This window comes from Schistocerca gregaria, chromosome X (genome assembly GCF_023897955.1).
Source record: "Schistocerca gregaria isolate iqSchGreg1 chromosome X, iqSchGreg1.2, whole genome shotgun sequence".
Taxonomy (NCBI): domain Eukaryota; kingdom Metazoa; phylum Arthropoda; class Insecta; order Orthoptera; family Acrididae; genus Schistocerca; species Schistocerca gregaria.
The window spans coordinates 489189053-489207358 of record NC_064931.1 but is presented as its reverse complement, the minus strand read 5'-3'; the positions used below and the strand labels follow the sequence as shown (position 1 = coordinate 489207358).

The 18306-nt window shown below is 42.6% G+C and overlaps 1 protein-coding gene across 1 annotated transcript in view; it reads left to right on the top strand.

Annotated features, from left to right (window-relative positions):
* The first annotated feature begins 16202 nt into the window (after positions 1-16202).
* LOC126298356 (activator of 90 kDa heat shock protein ATPase homolog 1) overlaps positions 16203-18306 on the top strand; it is an 82317-nt gene continuing 80213 nt past the window's right edge. Inside the window, exon 1 of the mRNA XM_049989650.1 lies at positions 16203-16507. The gene's annotated coding sequence lies outside the window, so the exon portion shown is untranslated. The remainder of the gene's footprint in view (positions 16508-18306) is intronic.

Here is an 18306-nt window from a genome sequence, read left to right as displayed (position 1 = left end):
TATGATGTCATGAGGAATACTGATCTACCGCGAAAGTGTAACACCAGTCTCATGAACTGTGTGTTGTTAAGTGGTGATACACGTTATAAACACCGATTAGATCTAAAATTATAAGAAATAGACACTTAGATAATAGTAGGCATCTTCAAAGACTTAATATTAAGTGCTAGAACGTCTTACTGCATTCATAAATGCCCATTGCAGCACAGGAAGATGACGACTCAACCCATTTAATAATAGCCTTCTTCAAAGACTTAACATTAAGAGCTAGAACATGTTACGATCTTACTACTTTAATAAATACTCAGTGTAGCTCAGGAAGATGAGGAACATTTTTCTATGCGACAAGCTTTTTTTAAGTTTCCTGCTTTAGTTTTTGTGTTTAGATTTCATACTCTAATGAAGAGAAACAAATTTGTGATGCATTTCAGGAAACTTCGAGGTTATTTTAGAAATTAACTTTTACATCTCTCCATCATACTTTACTACATGCCACCCATGAAAACTACAAAATATCACGTCAAACTCCTTTGTTTTATTCAGTTAGTTGAATAAGAACTGAGACCACCTCTGTAGATTATGGAGATCTAGTTATTACCAGTGATATATCTTGACTGTGGAAGAAGTTTCTGTGAGACTGAAGCTAAGGAACTGTCAATGTGTTTGCATTTAAATGTCATACAACCCACAACATATTTCATTGCATCTTGGAATCCACAGTCATCACTGGTTGCTGGTTCATCACTAGGAAACTGCTACAGAATTAGTTCTTGTTCACTGAAAATAGTACAGTCCAATTCAGCTATTATATTTCCAGTTTTGTTAATACACAGCTCGCTTGTGATGAACTTCATGAAGTCCTGTTCAGTTTCTTCTGTTGGAGAAACATGTGACCTCACTAGTACTCCCTATAATTGATGTATTTTCTGACAAGGAAATGTCCTCTATGTTTCCAGTCAGTATTAGAAGCTGCATTCTCTTTTTCACTTTGATTGGTGTTAGGTTGTTGTAAAATAAGCCCACGCCATGAATTTTAGAAAAAATGTTCTCCCAACAGGCTTAGCTTGGAATCTAAGATGTATAACGTTTCCATATGCTTTGAATAACTGTGAAGTCCAAGGAGAGGTAGTTTACTAAAATTATGAAACCCATCAGGCATTACTTTTTTCCACAACACATTTTAGAACAAATCTCGATGAAGCATTTTAGTGTGTCCTCCAGTTTTTTTTATTAATATTATGGCCATAGCCACTTTGAATAAGTCTTATCATTCTTAGGAATTCTCGAGTTTAAAATATCAAAGACATCATTGAGAAGGTCCTTTCAAATATGCTTACTGTTCTTTGTTTAGTGTGTATTTAACATGAAATCTTTCAGATCTTCTCGGACATCTGTTCCCACTTGTAAATATCGGGTATTCTGTTGGATGTCACCGTTGTTCTTGCACAATATTTCAATGATGTGATTCATTATCTTCATCAGGTGTTACCTGAGACTGCTTGTCGAGTCGCTAGTTGCTAGTCCTTGTATCTGTCAAGCATTCCTTGGTTGGCATGTGTGCAAGTTAAACGTTAAAATGTTATTCCATGCTGACCATCTGGGTGTGGTGTTATGTTTTATCTGACTTGCTGGACTGGCCTCAGGTTATGTGGAGATGGTTGTCCCATGCTTCTGAAGATAAAATTATTGGACTGGTGAAGTGGAGTTGAGTTCATTTCAGGCTGTTGTGGAGAAAATTATTCTCACAGCAGGTCAGGCCAACATATTGTTGGCTTGTGGTGTGCTTGGTGGCCCAGTGCCATGATGAGCAGATATCAGGACTGACCTGACTTTTCATAGAGGTCATGTGCTCTCTGGTGGGTTCTGTCTTGCAAAAGTGGAATTCCAGTGTCTTTGTACAGCAGACGACTTGAATACATCCTCAGGAGGTGCAATGCGAGTTTCTAACTTCAGTTCTGTACCCTCTGCAGAATTCGACGTGGAAGCAATGGCCTTTCCTCTCACCATAGCCACGTGCTCTAACATTTGTCTGACCACTGTTAGGTGTGGCGACAACAATGACTATGCATTAAGCAGTGGTTACTGGGCAAGGAGACACCCCATTGTTCCACTTCTGACATCACGAACATGTGGGGTCCAGATGAGCCTTTGGTCTTCGTCTATGGGATGGTGCCTCCAATGACGTTTACAGGCAGCAGATCTGGTAGCAGCTTCCTTTGGGTGGAGACAACTGCCTTTCTCTTGTCGGCACTGCATTCATGTCACCACTTAATTTCCTATACTGCCATTGCATCGCACCCAAGTTGTAGGCAGTGACTCTTGTTTGGACGTTCATGCTGCTGTTGAACAGCATCATACCATCAGCATATACATAGCCAACACTATGTGTGGCACCTTTGGTGCACTGGCAGTGTACAGGGAGTATAGCAAGTAGACAAGTGCCGACCCCTGTGGTACCCCTAAATATATCTGCCTGTCAGTGCATGACCTGTCGTCTGCCCTCACATGGAAGGTCCTCCTAGCAACGTAGGACCAAAGAACGACCATGTGTGATGTTGATATTGCATGCACAAATAGTTTGTATATGAGGCTGTTGTGCTACAAGGAGTCAAAGGCCTGGGAGACATTGAGGTGCTCTGCACCAAGGTACTCCCTTGTTTCCAACACCCTCACTGCCAGTTCCACCAGTCTCAGCAACTGATTAGAGGTGGATTTGCCACTCCAAAACCTAAACTGTCCATCTGATATGTGATGTGTAGCATGAGCGTCCTAGCATAAAGTCTCTGAAAAACCTTTGAGAGGGATGGGGGTAGCTGATGTGCCGGTAGCTGGCTGCCTGGCGTGGATCCTTATCAGTTTTCTGAATAACCATCACTTCTGCATGGTTCCATGTAGAGGGGTAGACACCCAACCATAGTTTTTCATTGAAGATACGGGCTAATGACTGATGGACCCTTGGTGGAAGGCTCTTCAGCAGGTGGTTGGTGGTGCCATCGCTGCCTCCTGCTCTCCTGGCGTCCAGAGACCAGAGTAGAGTTGTGACTTTTTCCTCTGTGGTCGGTTGTATGACAGCCAGGAAGGTGGGCCATTGTTCTTCAACCTGGTGGTTGTGGTTCTCGTCAACAGTGTTTGCCACTGTCGTGAAGTTGTCCCCAAATGTGTTGAACAGCATACTGACCTTCTAATCTGGTTTGCAGGTGAGGCCTTTGCCTACTTGCTTCGGCGCAATGTGCTGACAGCGGCGCAGGAAGCTTCTGACGATTCTCCAGATGGTGCCATCATCAGGGTTTAGTCTGGGCACGAGACCTTACCAGTTCCAGTTCCCGAGCTCCTCTACGGTTGCCTTACCCTCGAGCCTCATGCAGCAGATGCAGTGTTTCGTGTCTGATTGCCAGGTGAGCTGCCATTCACGAAACAGCCGATTCTTCTCTGTGATTGACGCCAGTATGTGGGCTGGCAGTTAGTGTGGAACTCTAAAGATCGTTGTCGTCGCTTCAGAGTGGCTGCGTCTGCTGCTCGAATTATTCAGTGGTTGAAGTAGGCCAGCTTGAAATCGGCTCTCAACTTTCTCAGGGTCAGGTGCATTGTCCAGTAGGTCCACCACGTCTGTTCAGTAGTGCTCGCTGTCTATGCTTCAGTGGCTTGGATGACTGGCTGGTAGTGTGGCACCGACCACATCCATGTGGAACATCACAGGGTCATGATCAGACGACAGGATGTTTCTTGTCATAGTGGCCTTGATTTGCCCGATGCCCATCAGGAGACGATGTGGAGTACTTCTGGGAGGCCTGGCTCAAAAGCACACAGGGTGATGGTGCTGTTCTGGTGTGTAGTGCAAGAAAGGCGACTCCCACTGGCGTTGGTAAGGCAAGAATTCCTTTCTGTGATCTTTGCTTTGAAATCGCTGACAATGGATAAGTTCCTCCCCCCCCCCCCCGCTTTAATTGACAGCAGGACGTCGAAGTCCACTGCCTGGAGCAATCCCTTTGGCTGCTGATAGGCCATGATTAAGACACTCTCTCCAGTGGTGGTATGGACAGCAATCTCTGTGGTTTCCATAGTGGTAACTGGCAGCATTATGGCTTGATGGTGCACCAATAATGTTTTGACATAGATGACCATGCCACCCCTGCTATTGGCCTCTCAATGCGGTAGCACATTAGTCCCTGGTTTGAGGAATGTTTTCTGTATGAGACAGATGTCAATTGCCTCACTCCTTAGGAATTGGCGAAATTCGCCTTTCTGTAGCCAGAAACTCCTTACATTAAATGTGCAGATGGTTATAACATGTATCTGGTCGTTATCCATTGTACGTCAGCTTGTTTGTGGCGCCAGCCTGGAGGGCCATTGTTACTGTGTCGAAGTTCAAAAATGATTCAAATGGCTCTGAGCACAATGGGACTTAACATCTGAGGTCATCAGTCCCCTAGAACTTAGAACTGCTTAAACCTAACTAACATAAGGACATCACCCACATCCAAGCCCGAGGCAGGATTCGAACCTGCGATTGTAGCGGTCTCGTGGTTCCAGACTGTAGCGCCTAGAACCGCTCGGTCACACCTGCCGGCTGTGTCGAAGTTAACTCATGAGTTGGTTCAGTGATTGCGAAAGTGATTTGACATCGATTGTGTTCTTCCTCAAAGCACCAACCTTCAGTGTAGATGTGATGGGCTGTTATCAGAATGACATCCATGCCCACGTGATGTGGCCTGTGATGTGGCTGGGGGTGCAGTAGCAGAAATTCTCTGCTGCTGGGACCAAGCTAGCGACTTCCCCTTAGTGATGTCAGTGACGTTGATGTCTGACTGAACTCTTCAAGCTGCTTTGTGTCTCTTGAACACGTTGCCTCTCTGCCTCGTGATCGCTGGGTGTTGTGTGCTGTCCTTAGGTTAGTTAGGTTTAAGTAGTTCTAAGTTCTAGGGGACTGATGACCATATATGTTAAGTCCCATAGTGCTCAGAGCCAACACGTTGCAGCCTCTGTAACTAGCCACATGTGGCTCATTGCACCTGCAACACTGTGTGGTCTTCTTTCTTGTGGGAGCACTTTCTTCTCTGCTGTAGTCCAGCACATTTCATGCACTGCACCGGCGTGGTGCTATGTGATCCATACCTTCACAAGAGTAACACTACACCCTCCTGCCCTTTTCATGGAGACGTTCCAGTGCCACCCTGATGTCAGTTACCTTCTGTAACTGGAAAACCTTCCAGTTTTCAGAAAATTTATCTTCAGTGGCAGGTGGACGAAAACCACCTTCACTGTTTAAGAGGTTCTTTATTGTGAGTGTAACAATGCAGCATCTCCTTCTGCATGAGTTCCACCACCTGCCGATGATGGCCAGTTGTCGTTATTTGGACCTAGCACAGATAATTTGTGGCAACTCTGATGTATGTTGGGGTGGCGATATTCCTAATCATCTGTCAGAGGTTCTTGTAATACATCCACTGGATAATGATAGGTGGGGGGAGGCGGCTTCCTCTCCTGTGGCGGCAAGGTATCTTCCTCTGTGACTGCTTCCTGTGTACCAGAATACTGGTTTCCATTTGCCAGCAGTTTTGGTTTTACCCACTCGAGAGCTTTGGCTTTGGCATGTGTTTTTGGCAGGGAACATCATCCTGCAGCTTCCTCTTCTGCTGTGTCCTGTTTGAGCTGGCGTGGGGGGAGGAGTCCTCATTAGTAATGCCAGTGTGTCTCTGAGAGGTTTGTGTTATGTCCATGGCCTGGTCTTGTGTAGGTGGATTTGCCTTAACCTGGCTGGCATGTCCGACATTACTATGTCGGGTATAGTGACAGTGTTCTGTCTCACGGTGACCTTGTTTGGCGGGATGCAAACAGTCTGCCATACAGTCGAGATTACAGCCTCATCGCCTTCATTGCGGTAGATCTGCCCGCTGGTTTGCAAGAACCTTCTTCATTTGAAGGTTTGCTGTTCCTCTTGGATTGAGTACAATCTCGCTGGCGACGAATATTCGTGGGCAAGGCCTCGTGCACTGTCTGAACCCACAGTCTGCTTGTAGTTTCAGACTCCAGGTGAGCAGCAATGATCTTCTTCTGCTGACATGCACTTCCTAGTCCTCTCTAAGGAGTCGATGTGGTAGCAGTGAATTGGCGATCTGAGCATGGTATCTGTCTCATTGTCAAAGTATGAATCCAGTCTGTAGGCTTGGTGGGGCTGCTGGAAGGGAAACTTCGCCACATAGCAACCCACCACACCCTTTGTGCAGTAATAGACGAAAGTTCTTGTTGGCTGCTCTGCCATGGCAAAGTTTCGAAGACACAACAATTTGCCACGAAAACACATGACATTTTGTTTCTTTGGAGCAGAAATCCTCGCCAAACAGAGTTAGCCACTCAGAGAGTCCTAGTGAAACACATGCAAGTGTGCACCATACGGCTGCCTGCGCTTGTCGAGTGGCTTTCTTTTTTTCCGCTTTTCATGCTCTTCCCTGAGAGGGAGGAATGGGCTGTTTGAGGGTATGCTAACTACCTTTTTCAGCCATAGGTTTTAACAATTTTTACTTTGTTTTATCCAAGTTGGGTCTTGTGAACTCTGCAGCTGTTAATAATAGTTGGTTAATGACGCAACCAGCCAGAAATACCTTTTAAATATTTTATTTTAGTGCCATAGCTGGTTCTGGGCTACCATGACAATCTTCAGGTGGCTAATATTTTTCGTTACACACTTGTGGAGCAGACGTCATGCTGTTGGCCAATACATCGGTGTAACCAAAAATGTTAGCCATCTCATGATGGGCATGATTGCCTAAAACCGGTTATGGAACTAAATGAAACATATAAAAAGTATTTGTGGCTGACTGCTTCATTCACAAACTAATTTTTATTCTTATTGTATTTATTGCATTTTTCTTGCAAGAAGTATATAATTCTTTTAGAACAATTTTACTTTTAAGTTATTTCATTAGATTGTTGTCATAATTTTTTATATATGCAATATATATAGATAGTACATAGTAGTATGCAACATATATAGCTAAGGAGAAACACAGGGAAATTGAATTTATGCATGGTACGTGTATAGCTAAGGGAAAAAAAGAAGTGAAGGAAGGAGTGAATTCTGGAAATCAAGTAATGTTATATTTTTGAATTAATAGTGATGATTGCTATTACATATGTCTGTACGCTATGCAGCCATAAGGATAAATCGTGATAAGTAGATAATGTAATTAAAGTAATAGTAAACTGATGGGAGAAAATCGCAGCAACAAGAAGGATTTGTGTGACAAAGGAAAATTGGTACACATGTTACTATTTCTCAAATTTCATTCCAGTCACATAAAAGTGGCGCTAATAGCGCCATTATGAGGATGCAAATCAGGTTTTCTTTAAGTACACACTGTTATGGCCGTAAGCGTTAGTTACCTTTGAGACTGTCGTGTTAGTCAAGAGTGCCTTTAAGGCGACAAAGACGCCGTTATCAGCACCTCACTGAGTTTGAACGAGGTCGTGTTTAGGACTGCGAGAAGCTGGAAGTTTCTTTTGTGATATTGCAGAAAGCCTTGGCAGGTATGTACGCACTGTACATGATTTCAGGCAACGGTGGTCACGAGATGTACGGTCCCAAGAAGACTGGGCTCCAGACGGCCCTGTGGCACTACTGAGAGAGAATACCATCATGTTTGGCGTTTGGCTCTAGCACATTGTACTGCATCTGCAGCAGAAATTTGAGCAGCAGTTGGCACCACAGTGACCCAACAAACTGTTGCAAGTCAGTTACTCCAAGGATAGCTCTGAGCAAATGCCCCGTAGCGTGCATTCCACTGACCTCAAACCACCACCTTTTGCGACTTCAATGTTGTCAAGTGAGTTCTCCTTGAAAGGCAGGCTGGAAGTCTGTTGTGTTTTCTGATGAAAACTGTTTCTACCTCAGTGCCAGTGGTGGCTGTGTGTTGGTTAGAAGGGGGCCAGATGAGCGCCTGAGACCAACCTGTCTGTGTGCTAGACATACTGGATCCACACCTGGAGTTATTGTCCAGGGTCTGATTTAGTATGACAGCAGGATCATACTCGTGGTTATCCCATGGACCCTGACTGCAAAGCTCTATGTCAGTCTGATGACACGACCTGTATTGCTGTCATTCATGAGCAGCATTCCAGGGGTTGTTTTCCAACAGGGTAATACTCGCCCACATACGGCTGCTATAACCCTACACCTTTTACAGAGTGTGGTCATGTTGCCTTGACTTGACCTGCTTGACCATGAACCAATCGAGCACATATGGGACATCACTGGACAGAAATTCCAGCGTCATGCACATATAGCATTAACTAACCCTGTATTGATCGGTCAAGTGCAACAGATATGGAACTTCATCCCACAAATTGACATCTGGTACCTGTACAACACAATTCATGCACATTTGCACGCTTACAATCAACATTCTATCAGTTACACCGGTTATTAATGCACCAGCAGTTAACTTTTGCAATGGCCTACCTCATCCTTACATTAACCTATTATCTTGCAGTGCTTATCACTTACATATGTTCAAGAATGGTTCAAGTGGCTCTGAGCACTATCGGACTTAACATCTGAGGTCATCAGTCCCCTAGACTTAGAAATACTTAAACCTAACTGACCTAAGGACATTACATACATCCATGCCCGAGGTAGGATTCGAACCTGCGACCATAGCAGTCGCACAGTTCCAGACTGAAGCGCCTAGAACCGCTCGGCCACATCGGCTGGCACTTACATATGTTACCTAGTCAAATGTATTCTCGAAATTTCATTACTCTGCAGTAATTCTGTTTGGTGTTGCGACTTTTTTTTCTGTGAGTAAGTTAGCTTGAGGATTCTGATAAAATGATATATCATTTACATTAGTGATTAATGAAGCTGGATTTGGATCTGTATGATTATAGGGTTTTGTGTGTGTGTGTGTGTGTGTGTGCTGGTCATCTGCTCTTTCATTCAGGTGTGGGGGTGGGGGTTGTTTTGTCAGTAGTCACAGGTTCTAGGATGGGAGCCAGTTCTGGATAACTTTTTGTGGTATTGTGTGGTATTGTACATGATAGAGTGATGTATTTATATTTTGGTTTTCTATTTGTTCTGGGATGTGTATATGTAAGATCTTCCATGTCAGGACGTTTCCTGCGTATGTGATTGCCATACTTTGCTCTGAGTTTAACCACTCTGGTTTGCAATGGTTCCATTCTGGTAGATTGGTAATATCTCATCACTGGACATGAGGGTGGGTAATTTGGTAATGCCGCGAATCAGTGGCCTTTCTATACTGTATAATCTGTATGCTACTGATGCTTGTATGTCTTGCAGGGGGCTGCTGTGTATTCCAATACAGGTCTTATATACCAGTATGTCTTCTAAGTATGCAGAGGCGTCTGCAGTCAAGTATGCAGTGGTGTCTGCAGTCATGTATATGAGTATTTCCTCAGACCTGTCTGATTAGGCTTTCTCAAAGTCTTGCTTTGTTTAGCAGGCATGTTAGGTGGGTCTACCACTTAAGATGTTTGTCAACATGTTCTCTGAGGTATCTGGCTGTCTCATTGAGTCTTAGTGTGGTCGTGTGACTAGGGCCTCCCATTGGGTGGACCGTTCGTCGGGTGCAATTCTTTCGATTTGACGCCTCTTCGGCGACTTGCGCGTCGATGGAGATGAAATGATGATGATTAGGACAACACAACACCCAGTCCCTGAGTGGGGAAAATTTCTGACCCAGCCGGGAATCGAACCCGTACCCTTGGGATTAACATTTCTTTGGCACTGACCACTCAGCTACCAGGGGCAGACAGTCTTAGTGGGGTATTCCATAGCGTAAGTCAGATGTCGTTGGCGTTTTGCTGTCTTTTCTTTGTGGGGTGTCTATTTCTGAAGAGGACTCTGTGTGTTTTTGTCAGGTTCAGTCGTATTCTCCACTTTGCCATCCAAGTATCTAATTGGAGGAGGTGGGAGCATACTTTCCTTAGTATACTAATTCTCCTAAGTTCAGTACACCAGTAAGCAGTGGCGTCTGCATGATGTCCTATGGTATCGGTCTGTGTCATCACAGTTGGTACGTCAGCCATATACAGGGTGAATCACCTAATACTTGCAGCACAAATAATGCGGAAATGGGAAGTGCTACTGTTGCACGTTTTTCACATATTGGATGGATAGAAAGAGGATCATATTGTTAACCAATAAACATACTTTAGTACTACTTAGAAAGTATTTTTTTGCGAAAATACACTTTTAAAATGTCACAATGACTACTGATATTAACAAACAGAAACAGGGTAAATTAGCATGTCAATAGTGTTTGCCACAGGATTTTAGTGCGAGTCGTTTAGGAGATATCGTATTTTGAAAAGTTTCCTCCGCGACTCTTGACTGTGCCATTCAATCTACACATTTGCTAGGGACAATGTTGTTATGTTTGCTTACAATGTGCTTGTGTGTTCCTTGAGTATAATGCGACTAACTAGTCAGTTAGTGGGTGACAGTTCAAGCAGTGTGTCATGGGTAGACGATGATATTTACCAATGCAGAAAAAGGCGACTTGCTCATGGTGTATAGAGAGTGTAGGAAGAATGAAGTTCATTCTTGTATGTTGTATGCTGCAAGATATCCTAATAGACATCAACCATCTCGGTAATTATTAATCATTTGTGTGAAAGTGGTAGTATAACACCTATATGACATAAGTCATAACAGGAGCAAACAAGTGATGACAGAAGAGGGATAAATTAATGTTCTTGTTGCTGTTGCAGTTGATCAACACATTAGCTCCCAGGCAGTCACATGAGGAAGTGACATGAGTCAGGCAAATATGCTATGCATTCTCCATCAACACAGGTTCCATAGCTATCATATCTCTCTCTATCAAGAGCTACATGGAAATGATTATAAGAATCGTCTTTACTTCTGTTCATGGGCATTAAAACAGGATACTCCAGGTGTTCCTTGTTCAGTGATGAAACCACATGCACTACTTTGACCACATGAACCACAAAAACATGCACCAGTGGTCTGTTGACAATCCCCATTGGATTTGTCAGGTGGAGTCTCAGTGCCCGTGGAGAGTAAACATGTGGTATGAGGTAGTGAACTATTAGCACATAGGCCTATATTTCATACATGTAAAACTGGATGTACACAAGTATCGCAGCCTCCTAACAGACCATGTTCCAAAGACGCTAGAAGACTCTCCCTTGCAGATGAGGACGAACCTATGGTACATGATGGTTGTCCAGCCTGTAGTACATGACGCTCTACAGCACCTTTTCACGAATTATTTCCAATTGGATTGGGCACAGATAACTTGTACCTTTGCCAACTTGTTCCCCAGATTTGACGCTGTCTACAAGGACATATTATCTACATCCAATGATACCCAATGATGTATTTCTACAGCCCTCTCAGACATCTCTGCTGAAATGCTAGCATGTGTGCAGCAGTTGTTCCACACCAGACTGGAAACGAGTGTTGCCGCTGCTGGTGGTCATTTTGAACACAACCAGTGATCATCAACTGTCTTGTTACTGGTCAAAATCCATATAACTACTGTATGCACTAGTGTTGTTCTTTAGTGTGTACTACCACAGTTATTGTATAAGTATTGGTTCAAAAATGGTTCAAATGGCTCTGAGCACTATGGGACTTAGCATCTGAGGTCATCAGTCCCCTAGAACTTAGAACTACTCAAACCTAACTAACCTAAGGACATCGCACAGATCCATGCCCGAGGCAGGATTCGAACCTGCGACCGTAGCAGTAGCGCGGTTCCGGACTGAAGCGCCTAGAACCGCTCGGCCACCGCGGCCGTCCATAAGTATTGGTCTGGGAAATTTTAAAAATATGATATCTGCAAAACAACTCGCTCTAGAATCCAGCAATAAACACAACTGACATTCTGATTTACTCTCCTTTCAATCTGCTAATGTCAATAGACAGTGTCCCATCTAAAAAGCGTGCATGTCTTGCACAAAAAATACACTTTGTAAGTATTATTACAATCTGTTTATTGGCTAACAATACGAGCCCCTGACTGTCAATCTATTATGTGAAAAGCGCACATCAATAGCACATTCCACTTCTGCAATATTTGTGGTGCAGGTTTTAGGTGATTCACCCTGTATAATGTTATAGATGTGGGAACAGTATGCTACGTTGTAGCACTCCCATTTGTGGTATAAATTCATCCAATGTTTTTTTTGTGGCTATGTATACCCTGCAGATCCGATTTGTGACATAGGCTTAGATTAGTCTAACTACTTTGGCTGGAATTTCCATGTTAATTAATTTAAATTGCGCGCATTGATGTCACAGATATTCGAAAGCTCGTTCAATGTCGAGGAATGCGGCAAGTGTGCAGTTTCGTATGTTGAATTCTTTGGCTATACTGTCAGTTAGTTTGGGTAGTGAATCGTTAGTCCAGTGTTTGTGTCTGAAACTTGCTTGTGTAAGAGGAAGTCGTCCTTGGTTTTCCACAAATGTTTTTAGGCAGCTGGTCAGTATTGTTTTGTAGGTTTCCCCTATTATGTCGAGTAAGGACACTGGTCTATCGGAGTGAGGGTCAGTCAATGGTTTGTTAGTTTTACGGATCATAACTAACTTGCTGGTCTTCCAGTTGGTAGGGATTGTTTCATTGTGTATGCAGAAGCTGAAGATGAGGGATAGGATGCGATTAGGATATGTGGAGGGGCTATTTTAAAGTGTATTCGTCTTATGTCATTGTGTCCTGGGACAGAGTTACATTCTCAGTGGATTGCCTCTGTGATTTCGATTTGTGGGATGTCTTGCGTTGAATTTGTTCTTCAATTTCAGTTGTTGGGTTTGCCAGAATATGCGTTAGCTGTGTTTCTATATGGAGGCTGAACTGGTCATCAAACTTACTGTAATTAGGAAAAGAGTATCTTCTTGTAAGACATATTTGAATGCTTCAGCCTGTGCATGGTGGCCAGTCTGTTCATGGTGGTCAGTCATGGGCTGATTGTTAATTATAATGATACTGGTGGATGTCTGTAGTTGTCCAGTCAGAGTTTTAAATCTTTTACAAAATTTTCCAACGTCCCTGTAGTTTTGTCTGCTACAGGTATCATCTCATTGTCACTGTCTGTGCAATGATATTATTTTTTTATTTGTGCATTGAGTCTATTCCACTCTCTAATTAAATCGAGGTTGTCAGTTTGTTTTTGAATTTGTTTCTTTTCTTGAATTAAGTCTAGTGCTTTTTGAGAGATGGAAGGTGTCCAATTTTCCACTGTTACTGTGAGAACCGCTTTTTTAATGGGTGGTTCGAGTTTGTTTGCCAAGTGGTGCAGGTAGTTGTTATCACTGATGCTAATGGAGAATGTTAATTCTTCTGTGAGTACGTTTTGGTATTTGTCTCAGTCTGTGCTAACATATTTTAGAACAGTACGTCTTGTGGGATGAGGAGGAGGGGGTAGGTTTGCAGATATGGGAAAGAAGTTCAGAAGGTGATCTCTGGAGATGGAGTCGCCTGTCCGGCGTTGTGCTATTGTGTCGTTCAGGTCAGGGCTAAACGTGAAGTAAAATCCGATACAGGTTGGCTTATCTAACGGCAGTGTAAGGACTGAGTCGGTCGTTAGCAGGTTGAAGTGTTGTCATAAATTTCCATTGTCCAGCCTGTCATATAACATGGGGTGTCTTGCATTAAAGTCTCTAACAGGATGTAGTGTTCGAATGTCATGATGTATTGTATGAACTGTGTCTGCAGTGCTACATCTGGGGGACTGTACATGCAAAATATCATAAGGGATTTTCTGTTTCTGTCTGTTAGTTTGAGGGCCATGGCTTCAGTGTTGGTAAATATCGCTGGGACGGCGATCTTTTTCGCTGTCATTGCGTAATGCACATATGTGCTGTGCAGCCTTGACCATTTTATCTATTTTAATGAACGGTATTGTATTTCAGAAGGTCGCATTTGTTGGTGTCTTTCAGCTAAATTTCCAACAGTCTGCAGTGTATGTTTTCCTTTTCTAATGTATGCATTAGTAATGGTCATTTGTGTCTCACAGTTCAGTATTTAACGTTATCTAAGACCCCTTCTTTGAAGTATTTTCTCATGATGCAAGCAAACTTGGGCTGTGTGGTGTCTTTTGGTAGTCTTATGATGACGCAGGTGGTGGATCAGAGGTTATGTATTGGAGTCACTGGTGGGCAAGAGTGAAGTGGGGCTGTCTAAAGTCTGGATTCTTTGTTCTGGAGGTGGTGGATGTTCCTTATTTCTGCCATCCATCAGTGGAGGCGGCCAGTTTTTTTTTCAGCACTTTTCATTCCCACCTTGGAGGCGGCAGGGTGGGTCTTACCAGAGCTCCCAGTATTGCTCTTTGTCAGCCTAAAGGTGAGGGTTAGTTATTCTGTTTTGCACCTATATTTGTTTGCATGTGAATGACGGGGAATTAGACTAATGTCTCCCAATTGAGACTGTAGGAGAAGTTGGAAGGGGCAGTTCTGACATTCGTCTTACAGCCAAGAGGAATCCTCCAAAAACCCTGGCTAGAACTGTTAATGTTTCCACCTATGTATCAGTCCTAGTGTGAGCGTGAACTTATCTGGAGGTTGGACTTCCAGCTACTGGTGTATCTTCTATTGCTGTGTTGTACTCACATCAGTGTTTCATCTTCATGGTTTCTGTTGCACAGCCTCATTTGGTGATATCTGTCAGGTTGTGCTGACCAGCGATTCCTGTAATATCTTGCTGTTCAACATGTATTTATTGCTGTTAACAAATTCAATCGTTTGTATCTCCTGGCTGTTCATCGCTGGTTTGGTGACTCCCTTGCGACTGTCCAACGTGGCTTCTTCAACTACTCCTGTCGTCTGTATGCAAGGTTTATGATCATGCTCAGGTGGGGCTTTGGTTGGGATGTTTGCATCGCCTGATTGTGCATCACATTGGCCTCGTTCTGGGAGGCCATCAAGACTCTGCTGTGCATGCCTGTCTGCACTGCTCTCGCTCCCATTTGTGGCGACCAATGGTAGGCCTCCCACAATAGGAGACTGGTGGTCTCCATCTCAGCATGGAGTGTTATTCTAAAGCATGACTTTGCTTCCTCTAGTCCAGTGTTGATGTTGGCGCATTGGTCATTGTCTCTGCTACTGATCTCTGCACCATCTACTGCCACCACAATGTCTTATTATTCTCTGTCCACTGACAGTGACTGCCTTCTATCTCCACCCCACAGCTGGCTTTCCTCCCCACCACTCTCACTGATAGTGGGGGCCTCTGGCTGCACTAGATAGAAGGCTGCTGTGGCTGCACTGGAGAGAAGGCTGTTGCTGGTTCACATTGCTCATCACTAAGGACAAAGCAGTGGTCCTCCCGTGTATTAGTCGCCTCCATCACTTCTTGGTGCTCTCGACCAGTGCCGAGTTCGTCTTCTTCTGTCTCAGTTCACTGGTGATGTTGGGATCTGAGAAGGCATTGCAGCCTCACCAGTTTGCACCCTAAGGGGGTGGAGAAGACTGCTTGAGAACTTGCAGTACGCTCTTTCCAGCCGATTGGTGTACAACCGCAATTTATTTATTTAATATTTTTTGAATTATTGCAATTACTCATATGTTAAAATTTACAATTACATGTTTTCCAAAATAAATAAAATAAAATTTAAAATCACCTTTACTTTTGACATTTTATAAGAATAGGAATTAAATTATAGGGTCACATATAACATGTTGCTAGTATTATTCATATTTCACAGGTTACAAACTTCTTAAATTAATATGTTTAAGGTGTCATAATTACTTACATGTTTTAATTGAATCAAATACCTCTACAAATTAAATGAATGTAAGTGAAAGCAAATTGAGTAATTTAATCGGTTCACTCCTGCTAGAAAGCACCCATGACTGGAATGTAACATCAGCAAAAAACTCTGCCCCCCCCCCCCCCCCCCCGACAAACACACACACACACACACACACACACACACACACACCAAATTACTGATACTGTGACAGTGGAGAAGACTGGTTTAACAACTTGATCTTATGATTAGGGATTTATTGAGAATAGCTATATTATGAGGCAGCAGCTCAGTACTTACCACAATTGTTTTAATTTTAATTTATAGACCAGTTGCTTTCATAGGAAAAGTGATTTATTAGTACTATTTTATACCTTTTAATTCATAGTCATCCATTACAGATTGCAGTTAGAACATTGATAACAGGCAGCAAGCACAGAAAAGAAACAGTGCAGCTGTCCACTCGTGGGAACATTGAGAAACATGATGCAGCAACTTCTCACAGGGATGGCAAGTGCCAATACTACTTCACATGATGAAGTTGGCAACATATTTCTCTCCAGAACGAAGATCTTTGGAATTTAAGCTTGTGTTTCCAGAAGTTGCGAGATGCAGGTGTGATTGTTACATTAGTACTAAAGTCTGAGTGAAGTCAGTAGTTTAGCGAAAAGAATTTTTTGAAGGAGTTTCGTTGTTTGCTGCACAGACTGTGATACAGATTGTGTCGCCATCTAATTCTTAATTTTCGAGGACCCTCTCAGCGTCTACCGGTCACTCGGTATGTAGACGATAGTTCAGAAGTATTCTTATGACCTAACTTTATATTCCAGACGCAGGAGATGCTTCTTAGATAGTGCTTTAAGTGGCAACAAGGCCGAGAAGAGTGAACATACGTCTGTGACGTGAAATCAGTAGCTGATGAAACTTTAGAAGCGATAAAATGGAACTAATAGAAATGAGCTGTCAATTACTCACGATCGTTAAAGATGTAGTGCGTAACTGAGATTTATGTGATCATTTGTGTCTGAAGTGTGGTCTTGATTCTGTGCCTCAACATTTTCCAGAAAATGGTATCAACAATAGACTATATCGGGACTGTGTTCTTAAAAAAATGGTTGTGCTACGGCACGGTGAGCTCATTCTCTAATGCACGAACGATAACTTCAGGAAATGCGGAAGAGGTCGTAAACATAGTATTTCGTACATTGGTCTTGCACAAAGAGGTAAAATTAAATTTTGATTGACTTGCAAGAGAGAATAGCATACGATGTCTTTGTTGGCGGCACGTAGTTCTTCAATGTGAGGATGAAAGTGTGCGCGGAAAAGTTCTTATTTGCATTACTTAAGATCATTTGCACAAAACTAAGTAGGTAATCCTGTTGCCGAGGAGGCTCAGGTATACACCTTTGATATGTAAGTTGGGAAATTTAATCCGCAGGTAAAGTTATGAAGTGATACGATGAACAACTTGGTTGAGCTAAGCCTGTTAAATTTGTTGAAATTATGAGCTTAAAGACATTTGCTAGTTACATGAGTAATTTAAACTAATTTCTATGGTTAATAAACTTTGGGATTTAGAGGGACATTGAGAATGATCAAAGTCTCTTGCTTTGATTAGAATATATGCTGCATTGATTTTGTTTGTCAAGTTGGTGTGTGATGGACAAGGATTAGAGCCAGAATCTGTAGGCCTAACTGTGGAATTAAAAGTTTAAGTAAGATCAGTTGGGATATAGAAGGGTTAATGTAAGAACCATGAAGTGATAAAATAGAATTAAAATTGGGATAAAGATTGTTACATATATTGAAGTAACTTGAAAAAATCAATTTTATACGAAGATCACATTCTGTTGATAATTTAAACACCACTACAAAGTTCATAAACGATTACAGCTCCCTCTATATGAAAGCTATAGCTATACTAGCTACAATTGAGGACTTTAGAAAATTAATATTGAGCAGGTGTGTGGTGGATAAAAGAAAATGTTTAGTAAATGTAATTTAACCAGTGGAAACACATTTAGGGGGAAAGTAACAGGAAAGATCTGACAGAGAAAAGTGTAAGTGAAAGTTTAATGTAAATTATGATAGAAAGGAGGAAGGTTAGAATGAGCTTGAATTGGGAAGGAAATTTGTGTACAAGTCTGGCATTTGCCATGAATGATTTAAGCAAACCACAGAAAACCTGAATTGGTCATATAGAGATTTGAACTACCATCTTCTAGAATGAAGAGTCCATTGTCTTAACCACAGAGCATTCACGCTGTCATGATATTAGGGATTTTATAGAATATTATCCAGAAGTAAACAAAACTATTAGGTAATGTCTGAGAGGATGCAAGGCGATGCAATGACAATTTGAAAAGCATGGGAAAAAGGGCAAAACCGAAGATTGCACTAGCCCTACCACATATCAACTTTGACCTATGACATGAGGATGGTGGACATTGCTATTTAAAGTGTGTACAAAATGGGGACTGTGATATCACTAATTACACATGTGAAAAGACATACGTAGTTCAAAAACATTTAAACTGCGGAAAAACAATGAAACAAGTGGGACAACTATTGAAATTT